General features: G+C 41.9%; 1 pseudogene; it reads right to left on the bottom strand.

Moving 5' to 3' along the window:
- Window positions 1–3282: 3282 nt before the first annotated feature.
- The window catches only part of LOC109553638 (RNA-binding protein 3 pseudogene), a 29132-nt pseudogene continuing 20792 nt past the window's right edge, over window positions 3283–11622 (bottom strand).

Here is an 11622-nt window from a genome sequence, read left to right as displayed (position 1 = left end):
AGACAATGTAATTATAGTTTCCGCAGTGTAGTGGTTATCACATTTGCCTCACAGTGTAATTACAGTATCCTATTGATTACATAGGAAACCATATGTAGTCATAAGAATGTAAACACTATTTTTGACTTTTAGAAACAATTTACAGAGCATAGAAACTTAGTGATGACTGAAGATAGAATGCCAATGTTAACATTTTTGACAATAAAAAAATAAATGCATAGTCAGCGGAATACTTGTGTTAGAGATGGGGAAGTGAAATAAAAAGTAGGTGTGTTAATAGCTTCATTCTCATTCAAGATTGTTGAGATATTGACTAGAGTTGATAAAACAAGGGATAGAAGTGTAAGTACATTCTTTAAATGTTCAGAGGTAAACAGAAGACATAGACTAGACAGATTCACAGGCAGGTGATGAAACGGAGGAAGAGAAAAAGGAGGATGTTTTGTGAACTAAATTTTTGTTTGTCATACCAGGGAATCCATAGATTACCTAAAGTCCGTAAATCAACAAATGGAACCACAGGACTTCCCTGGTGGCTAAAACTCTGCATTCTCAATGCAGGGGGCCTGGGTTCTAGTTCCCTGGTCAGGCAACATGCTGGCTAAGAATCCACACATTACAACTAAAGATTCCACACGCCACAGCTGCAGGGTGAAGATCCCATGTTCTTGCTGCAACTGAGACCCGGCACAGCCAAATAAATAAGATAAACATATATTTTAAAAAATAAATGGAACCATCAGCATTTTATTTAGTGTTTCAGAGGCTTATCACCTAAATAATAAGATAAATGGTTAAACGAGGTTTCCTTGAGGCAATGAGTCAGTGGTAGAAAGGACTGGAGCAAGAACCTTGTTTTCCATGACATAATGGGCATAACATTTTTTTAATTACAAAAAAACCTACAGTGTAATATATTATTTTCATGTTGTTAAAAAATCAAAATAAACCATCCCCATTATAATATAGGAAGAAACTGAGGCTCAGAAAGGCAAGATGACTTTGTTTAGGTCACAGCACAAGGAAGGAGAGTGACCAGGAATGAATGCCATATCTCAGGACACAGCTCCTCCGAGCTCCACGGGGCTGCTCCAAAGAGCCGTGAGAGCTCCTTTCATCGTGCTTCTGTGATTCACCATCCATTCGAGCTGCTGTGCCTTTGCACCTGCTCTTTTCTCTGCCTAGGGGGCCCCTCCCAACTTCTTTTGCTGGCATGCGTCTGTTCATTTATCACGACCCAGCCCTATGTCAGTTCCTCCATAACAAGGACTCTTCTTTTGTCTTCTTCCTGTACTCTGTCCCTGTAATGTTTATTTATGATCCCACTGGATCATAAATATTTGGCTATCCATCTGTACATGTTTCTGTCTCATTTGCTAGTCTATGAACCTTTCAAGGCAGAGGTCTGTGTCTGATTCAACACCATACCCTAGCTCCCACCCCACTGCCTGCCCCTGGGTCTTCAAAAGCGTTTCCGGAATTTGTGAATGGGTGGAGCGCATGTGTCTGTGACTCTAAGATTCTGGGCTGGTGGCCGAGCCCCAAAGCCTGGCCGTGGGCCTGACAGCTGTGGAGGAGCTGCTCCGTCAGGCTCACACGCATCCCCGAGTGACTGTCCTTCTCTCAGCCTTCATATTCCATCCCCTCCTATTTACTTGTTCTCCACTCACATCCCAAGGCTTATCTGCAAATCTCAGTGTTCCCAAAAGGCATGCTTTGGGAGCCAAGTGGAACCTTCCATCTGGATTGTATCAAGTCACTGACAAAGTTCTGTCCCCAAGTCAGCAGAGGCTGGAGGAAGGCTTTGGGGGAGAAGACCTTTTCTCCGTAGAGGAACTAACCCAGAGAAAATGATAATAATGTGCTGGTAGGAGCTGCTGAAAGTGGTGGAAACAGAGGAATGCACAGATTGAGCAGCTCTTAGACGTGTGTCCCCAGGCAGGCTCTTGGCGTCTCTGGGCCTCTGTTTCCTCATCTGGATCATAGGAAAGTGGTAGATGCCTTTATGGCAGACGGGGTTTGCATGAGACAAAGCACGAGAACAGGTCTGGAGCGACACTGACTCCGAGCTGGTGCTCAGTCTATCTGTGTCTCTTCCTTTCTCTACAGTCATTTTCTTTTTAATTTTAATTTTTTAATTTTTATCACAGGGAGCCACTAACACGGCTTAAGAGGCAAATCCTTCTGTCATTACAACAAAAACTAGTTTTCCACCCCATCCTCACTATTAATTTTTCCCCAGAGGCAACCGTTTTCAATTCTTTAAACAATTCTGGTATTTACTTGCATATTTCAAAATAACTTGCTTGTGTTGTTATTTTTGTTTTGTTTTCAGGTTTCATCTTTTTAATCATCCTGGTGAAGGATATCCTAAATGTTACGTGAGACACAACAGAACATTTTTTATTTTCAGTATTAAGAAAAAAATGAGGGAGTTTCCCAGCAGCCTAGGGGTTACGAATTCCGTCTCTCACTGCTGTGGCCCAGGTTCAATCCCTGGTCAGGGAACTAAAATCCTGCAATCCATGCAGCACAGCCGAACAAACAAAAAAAGAAACTTCCATATAATCAGACAGAGTGCTGCAGTGAAAAAACCTCTAAGTAATCATGTTCTTGGCCTTCCCTGGTAGCTCAGATGGTGAAGAATCTGCCTGCAGTGCAGGAGACCTAGGTTCGATCCCTGGATTGGGAAGATCCCCTGGAGAAGAGAATGGCAACCCATTCCAGTATTCTTGCCTGGAGAATTCCAAGCACAGAGGAGCCTGGCAGGCTCCATGGGATCGCAAAGTGTCAGACACGACTGAGTGACTAGTACTTCACTTCGCATTTCAGTCATGTTCTTGATTTCTTATAGTTAACCGTTGGAAATTATTTCCCAACAATGATTAAAAATTGTGTACAGGTTTTTAAAAAATGTTCCTAGATGTACTTTATTTAAAACAATCCATCTAGTTAAACATTTTTTTTTTTTTTTTTGGTCAGAACCAAATAATCCTGGGAGCCTGAACTGAAAAAGTGGTAAAAAAGGAAAAAAATACCCAGACTCTACAAATGTCTCAGAATTTTTCTTTAAACAGGAGAAAAAAAATTTTAAAACACATGGAGCTTTCTGAAAGGTCTTTAACAAGCTACCTTGGGAGCTCAATTGAAAAAAGAGGTAGATGTACTAAAAACAGATGTTTCCGTGCAGCTCCAAAAATCTTTATAAATACAGCCATTTGGAAGGATGGTCCTGGATCAGAAGTTTTATTCCTTGTGTATCTACACGGATGTGCATGCATCTCAGTTGTCATAATTGTCCCTGTAATTTCCTCCTAAATAGTGGTCATAACCACCCTGACTTCTGCCACCATAGTCTCTGGATCTTCCATGTCCATATCCATATCCTCCAGGTCAACTGTCATACTTGTCACTTCCATAGTCCCGGTCCCCACCTCCTCTAGAGTAACTGTGACCACACCCACAGGCTCAAAGTCACCTCCTCTTGTTCCCCGAGGCCAACTTGCCCGAGTGGTCTACATGGATCTGACAATTATCAGAGACTTTCCATTCAAGGCTCTCATAGCATCGGAGGCACACTCTGGACTGTTGAAGGTGGTGAAACCAAAACCCTGGGATAGCTGTGTCTTCCAGTCTTTGACCTTGACCACCCCAGAAACAGGTCAGAAGATGCTGAAATGATCTTCCAGAGTGCGCCCATCAGGGCTGAAGTTGAGTCCTCCCACAAAGAGCTTCCCTTCTTCAGGGCATGGCAGTAAATTCAAGTCCTGGAAATGAAGACGTAAAAAAGCCAAAGAGACAGCTACTGTGAAGGAGCTGAGAGACTGGGCTGTAATGATACTTTTTAATTCATCTACTGAAGGGCATCTTGGTTGATGCTAGCTTTTGGCAACTCTGAATAAAGTTGCTGTAAACCTTTGTGTGTAGGTTTTTGTGTGGACTTAGGTTTTCAACTCATTTAAGTGAATAGCAAGGAGCACCATCTCTGGATTGTATGGTAAATCTATACTCAGTTTTGTAAGAAATTTCAGACTGTCTTCCAAAGTGGCTGTACCATTTTGCATTCCCACCAGCAATAAATAAGAGTTCCTGTCATTTCGCATCTTCACCAGCATTTGGTGTGATCAGGCTTTCAGATATTCTAATAGGCGTATAGTGAGAAAAAAGTGAAAGTGAAGTCTCTCAGTCACGTCCGACTCTGCAACCCCATGGACTGTAGCCCACCAGTTCCTCCATCCATGGGATTTTCCAGGCAAGAGTACTGGAGTGGGTTGCCATTTCCTTCTCCAAGGTGTATAGCGGTATCTCACTATTTTAATTTGTAAGTCACTGACATATAATTTTGAGCATCTTTTCATATGTTTATTTGCCATCAATATATCTTCTTTGAGAAGGTATCTGTTCACATCTTTTGCCTATTTTTTAGTTGGTTGGTTTTTTTATTGTTCAGTTTTAAGAATTCTTTGTATATTTTAGACATAAGCCTCTATCAAATTGTGTTTTGCAGATATTTTCTCTCAATCTTTGACGTGTCTTTTTATTTTATTAATGTACTGAGCTTCTATTATTATTATATGTTTAACTTCTAAGAGTTCATTTTTGTTCTCTACATGTTCTTTTTAATAGTTCCTTCTTTTTGTTTCATGTATAGAAAAATTCTTCCCATCTCTCTGAAGATATTCATGACAGTTTTTTCCTGAAGTGTTCCTCTCCCTGCAACCCTCTGTTTTTTTCCAAAGTGCTTTTATTTCTTAGTAGAGGCTCTCCCCTAACAACAGGGGATTCTTGTTTGCCTTCTTGTCTGAGGAAGACACCAGAATCTGACTGTACACTCTGTCTGTGTTTGTGTTTGGGGATGTGGGGGAGGGGAGGGTGTGCTTCTTTCTAGGGTAATTGGGCCAACATTTTTGAGGGGAGACTTCTTATCCAGTCCTTGCTGGACCTCGCTACTAGTACTTTGGGATTTGAATGGGAGAAGAAGCCTAGAAGTTCAACATCTAATAAGTAAATTTCCATTTCATCCCTATTTTAAATACTCCATACTCATCTATGTCTGCTCTCTTCCTGTCTGGAAATCCTTATTTTATCTTCAGATAGTGAAGCTTCAGGTTTCTGCTGAGGTGCAGAACAGTTTACCACCTGTCTGGTGAGGCAGGGAATGGGGCTGGGATTAAACTGCTTTTTAGACTTTTGGGGGCATAAAACATTATGAGTTTATTCCATGAGGAAATTTTCATTTTCCCCCAGTGTTTTAATACTCAACAAGAATAACATCTAATGTCTTTTCATATTATTTGTAGGCTTAAATTTTTAAATTAGAAGTGGTGATACTAGATAAGATATCATTCACACTAGTTTCTAATCATCTTCTTTTAATAAGAATTTGATGAGATTATTTTGTCACCCTAAAATAAGATTTTACTAAAATGTATACTTTTCTGTCATTTGTTCATCCAAAGATCCAGCTTTATTATCCTCAGTCTGTATTTATAATGAATGAATTTGAATGAAAAATTCCTATCAAAAAGTATTTCTATACATTTTATTTTAACTAATTTCTATTGGAATATTGGAGAAGGCAATGGCACCCCACTCCAGCACTCTTGCCTGGAAAATCCCATGGATGGAGGAGCCTGGTAGTCTGCAGTCCATGGGGTCACTAAGAGTCAGACATGACTGAGCGACTTCCCTTTCACTTTTCCCTTTCACTCACTGGAGAAGGAAATGGCAACCCACTCCAGTGTTCTTGCCTGGAGAATCCCAGGGATGGCGGAGCCTGGTGGGCTGCCGGCTATGGGGTCGCACGGAGTCGGACACGCCTGGAGCGACTTGGCGGCAGCAGCAGCATTGGAATATAGTTGATTTACAAGGTTGTGTTAGTTCCTGCTGTACAGCAAAGTGAATCAGTTATACATATACATATAGTCACTCTTTTTTAGATTCCATGCCCATGTACGTCTTTACAGAGTACTGAGTTCCTAGTGCTATACAGCAGGTTCTTATTAGTTATCCATTTTATAGTAGTGTGTATATGTCAATCCCAATTCCCAACTTATCCCTCCTGCCTATAGTTTATTTGAGTAGACTCTTCAAGGTGTTCTGTGTTCTAGCTAGCATTATCTAACATTTATTGTTTCCATGGGTTTAAAAAATAAACTTTCTATCTAGTAGTCATGTCTCCTTAGGCTCCTCTTAGCTATGACAATTTCTCACACTTTTTGTGTTTTTTATTATTATCTTCAGTTTTGAGAAATACTTTTCAGGTATTTTGTAAAATGTCTTTCACCTGGGATTTCTCTGATATTTCTTTGGTGATGACACTTGGGTTACATGTTTTGAAGAGAAAGACCACAGAGGCACAGCACCATTCTCATCATATTGTATCCAAAGGACATGATATCAACATGGCTTATCACCGATGATATTAACTTTGATTACCTGACTGAGACACCACCGACTGTCAGGTTTCTCCCTTCTAAAGTGAATCTGTCCATCCACTCCCAACCCTGTAATCTTTGGAAGGAAGTCACTATGCACAACCCATATTTAAGGACTGGGTGTTATGCTCTACTTCTTGAGGGCAACTATGTGCATAAATTATTTGGAATTCTTCTGTACAGGAGATTTGACTAGTCTTCTCTGATTATTTATTTAGTCCTTATTTGTATCAGTATGAATTCAGGAGCATTTATTTTATACTTTGAGTTATAATCCAATATTACTTTAGTTGCTCAAATTGTTCCAACTTCGGCTGTTAGGAGCTTTTCCAGCTGTCATCCTTGCTCTTGGATATGCCCTCACCATTGTGTGTATTGTGTATGTGTGAGCACTTTCCTACTTTTTGATCCCAGGCTTGTTTGTATATTTCCTTTCCCAACTCTAGAACCATCCATTTTTCCAAGGAGTCCTGGTTCCTTTTGTTGGAGAGGGGTATTGGAAAACAAGATCTGGGTGCTGGATATGCTCACTGATATTGGGATGTTGTAGCTTCTAGGCCTGCTCAGCTGACAGAAGAAAAATTGTGTGTGTAAATACTAAACCACACACACACGCACATACACACACACACATCTATAAATAGTTCTGTATGTAAACATCTATATGGTATGTATATTAAGTTAAACATAAATTCATCCCATTTCCTTCCCCTTCCACTCTAATCCATTAAGAAGTGGATCATCCTAGCCTCTTCTCACTCATTTGTAACCTCCCACTCCAACAGTGAGAAACCATGACCATTTACCTGTTCATTTACCTACTCACTCACTTCCACTACACATGTATAGATCATCAGAACTGTTAATCTGTAAAGTCATGGGAAAGAATAGAGTACAACTAGAAAATAGTGATTATGCACAGTTTCTTTTGCTTCTACTCTTATTTCATCTCCAAAGTTACTCAGGTCAGCAACTTTTCCCCCGTCTCCTTCAATCAGCCTCATTCATACATTTGCAATGAAGTTAGATCATTTCACGGAGAAGGCAATGGCACCCCACTCCAGTACTCTTGCCTGGAAAATCCCATGGATGGAGGAGCCTGGTGGGCTGCAGTCCATGGGGTCGCTAAGAGTCAGATTCAACTGAGCGACTTCACTTTCACTTTTCACTTTCATGCATTGGAGAAGGAAATGGCAACCCACTCCAGTGTTCTTGCCTGGAGAATCCCTGGGACGGGGGAGCCTGGTGGATTGCCGTCTATGGGGTCACACAGAGTCGGACACGACTGATGTGACTTAGCAGCAGCAGCAGATCATTTCATCATATTATACATTCCATCCTGGGATAGATATCCCATCCTAGATAAAAATCACCTAAGTGTTTTTAAAAAATTTGCAGTGTTAAATTTCATTGTGCTATAAAGTTCTATGGATTTTGACAAATGCACCATTACAACAACATATAGAACAGTTTCAAAGTCCTTAAAAATTCCCCAATGATCTACCAATTCAACCCCCCCTATTTCCTGGCAATCAGTGGCAATTACTTTCTCTACAGATTTTCCTTCTCCAGAATGTCACATATTAATACTTGGAATCATACAGTATGTAGCCTTTTCAAACTGGCTTCTTTCTGTTAGCAATATGTGTTTAAGATTCATTCATGTTTTTTCTCAGCTTCGTAGCTCACTTCTTTTTATCACTGAATAATATATAATTGTATGTATATACAATTTTGTGTGTTTATCCATTCACCTATTGAAGGACATCTTGGTTGCTTCATTTGGGGGATTTATAAATGAAGCTGCTATAAATATTTGCCTGAGGGTTTTTGTGTTGGCGTAAGTGTTTAAATCAGTTGGATAATTAAATAGACTTTTGACTAATCATTCCTCGTTTTGGCTTCCCCTTCATACCCACTTCCAGAGAAAAGGGATGTTTTTTATTTCCAAGCCTTGAGGGGTTCTGCAATGTAGATCAGCTTGCTTCATGTCTCCCTACCTGCCCGCTTGTGGTTCAGCTCTCTCTGGTCTGCTACATAAGTTACACTCCCATCAGCTTTCCAGCCTGGAAAAGTATGTCGCATAATCCCCTCTCATAGTCCCATTAGTTTTGTGGGTTTATATCTTGACCCTTTCATGGTCATTTTGGTGGGATGGAGTGAATGCTAATGTCAGTGTTCCACCCACCAGTTTCAACCAGAAATTCCAACTCCCCCAACCATTACCCCTGCTTCTTTTCTCAGGGATGGAGATTTGATCTCCTTGGGGATGTGAAGTCAGGGCTGCTGTGACTCCAGGAGAAAGCAAAGGGAGAAAAGACCCTTTGCTCCCAGTCTTTCTCGCAGTGCCCGTGGGTCAGGATCTCATTTCCAACCCCCTGCCCTTAACAATCTAGACCTTAGGGCTTTGAAGGCTGGAACCTGTCAGGAAGGGAGGGGAACTGGCTCAACATTCTGAGCTGGAGGCCTCAGAGCAAGGTCCTGTGTGGCTATGGCTTACCCTGGGAAAATGGCCCAAATGGCAGGATAGGAGGGAGGGGCAAAGAGAGCAAGACTCCAGGAACAGATTGTAGCCAAGTATTTCTCGAGTCCCTGTTTGGTACCTCCACGCTCACCTTCCTAACAAACAATGTCTTGTAGAAAACCTTCTGGGGGGTGGGGGCATGATAGTGATAGAGAAACCAAGAAAGAAGGTGAAGTCAGGGACGCAGTGAAGAAATTAGATAATTGGTCATTGAAGAGAATAACCTCTGTCTGCCCAGCCTCTGATCTCCTTTACCCTGATCTCTTTTTACTCTACCCAGAGCAACTTCTCCCTGGGTGATTCCATCCCGAATTGTTCTCACTCTCCGTAGGGATCGAAAGGCCTCCCCAAGTCATAGCTCCAGCCCCAGTCCCCTTCCTGAACTCTAGCTGAGTTGCGATGCCTTGCCCTGGATGTAGCATACCTATCACAGCCACGGGTACCCTGTGCCACGCTTTCCCTCCTCCCATCAGAGCCCATCATCTGTGTTGGGTTTCCTAAAGATTCTTCCAAGTTCCTGATTCACTTATATATCATCTTATCTCTGTGAAGTGTGATGCATTTATTTTGTAGCTTTAAAGTATCTTTGCAATAACTTTTTAGGTCTTTGGGTGAAGGGCTATGTGACATGAAACTTGAAAGAACAATTATCTCCTTTGCTGGGGTTCTTTTTTTTTTTTTGGCCATGCTGCGAGGCATGTTGGATCTTATTAATAGTTCCCCAACCAGGGATCGAACCTGCACCCCCTGCACTGGAAGAGTGGAGTCTTAACAACTGGACCTCCAGGAAAGTCCCTGCTAGGGTTCATTTTGGAAGGGTCTTGTGGTACTCCTTCAGGCCCAAAACCATCCTAAGACTGGTGAAAGTTTGCCTTCTTTGGAAAAGGATGTTTCCCAACGTCTTAGGAGAGCACAGTTTAGGGTCTCACAAGCACTTGGAAGTTTTTCTTACTTTATCTTTCATTCTTTCTCTTACATCATCTCTTATCTCTCACTGGGGTTAAGAACAGCTTCCCAGGTCCCTGGTTTCCCTTTTGGAAAATGCACTGGAGGTTTTGTTCCCATGGGATGGATGGGATGAAAATCTGGTTCCAGGGATGACTCAATAACAATTTAAACAATTAGCAGACGTTTATGCAATGCTCTTACTGTCCCTGGGCCTGTGCTAGCAGAGCTTTACTGCCTATGAGCAGAGCCCAGATGCCTTGTCCTGTCATCAAAGCCACTCAGCATCTGTAGCATTTCCCTTATCTTGGGGCTGAAAAGAGTCAATGGAGCATTGAGGTTAGGAGTGTGGGCTCTGTATTCAGACAACTTGGCTTCCCAACCAACTCTGCCACATACTGTGTGACCTTGGGAAAGTTACTCAACCTCTCTGTGCCTCAGTTTCCTTCTCTGTAAAGTGGTGAGTGATGGTAATAATAGTATGTGCCTCATGGAGTTTTTCATAAGACTAAATGAATTTATAAGTGAAAAGGGCTCAGAACAGTGCCTGATGCTGAGAAAGTGCTGTCAGCTACTCCTTGCATCCCAAAATAGTCCCTCTCCAATCAGCCTGGACCATTTCCTGTTCCCCTGTCTAATTCTGAATTTCTGTTAACTAGGCACAAAATAAATTCTCTTTCTCTCTTTATCCTCTTCTTTTCCTTCTATTATCAATGATAACTATCATTAAACCATTAAACCATTTGCTACAGGCTAATTATTTTTCAAGTGTTTTTTTTTTTTCCAAAACTCACAACCCTGATAGACTGGGAACATCACTCATTTTATGGATAAGAAAACTGTGCCTTAGAGAGGGAAAGTCAGTGTTTGATCCAGTACAATGCTAAGTGGCAGATCTGCAAGTTTAACTATTTCCATCTCCTCTGTCTCCCATAGCAGGCTACCTCTCCCTGTCTCACTAACAAACTTTCACTGCCCGTCACCCCGACCTGCAAGGCTATGCTTCAGGTTCTGCACATTGTGAATCACATCACTCTCTATGCTTTTGGCTGCAAGTAGTGGAAAATCAACTGCAGCCAGTTGATTAAACTAGAAAGGGAATTTGATCACAAAAATGCAGTGTCTAGAAGGAAGGCAGACTTCAAGCACTGGCGGATCCAGCAGCTTATCAATGTCCCCAAGGTCCCACTTTTCATTGTCCTGTGCTGCCTTCTTCCATGTCGTCGTCTCAGCCTAACCCTGGTTCCCATGTAGCCTTGGGATGGCTGTCAGCAACAATCTAGGTGCCTTAATCTAGAGCTCCACCCCCTGCCCCAGATCCTAGGATGAGGATATGAGAATAAGCAATATATTTGGGAAGATATCCCACAAAACACTAGTAGGAAAATGGGAAACTGAGATAGAAAAGACAAATAGTCCATAAAGAGTTATTGAGAAAATTATCTTTGGAAAACTAGACTGCAATCTCACAGAGGAATTTTGGGAACCATGTAGACCCTGCACCACAGTTATCCCACCAAGTGGCCCAGCTACTTCTGGCCTGTCCTAGGATCAGGCAGAGTGGGCTCCAGCAGCCAGAAAAAGCCTGAGCCTGAAAAAAAAAAAAAAGAAATCAAATGCTGGCAACTGGAAATGGGACAGAGAATACGGGGAGGGCGCTGAATGCACCTGTTACAGTGTGTGTGCTTCTGCAGTCATGCCCATGGGGGACAGGGA

This window comes from Bos indicus, chromosome 28 (assembly GCF_029378745.1).
Source record: "Bos indicus isolate NIAB-ARS_2022 breed Sahiwal x Tharparkar chromosome 28, NIAB-ARS_B.indTharparkar_mat_pri_1.0, whole genome shotgun sequence".
Classification (NCBI taxonomy): domain Eukaryota; kingdom Metazoa; phylum Chordata; class Mammalia; order Artiodactyla; family Bovidae; genus Bos; species Bos indicus.
This window is presented reverse-complemented; position numbering and strand designations above follow the sequence as displayed.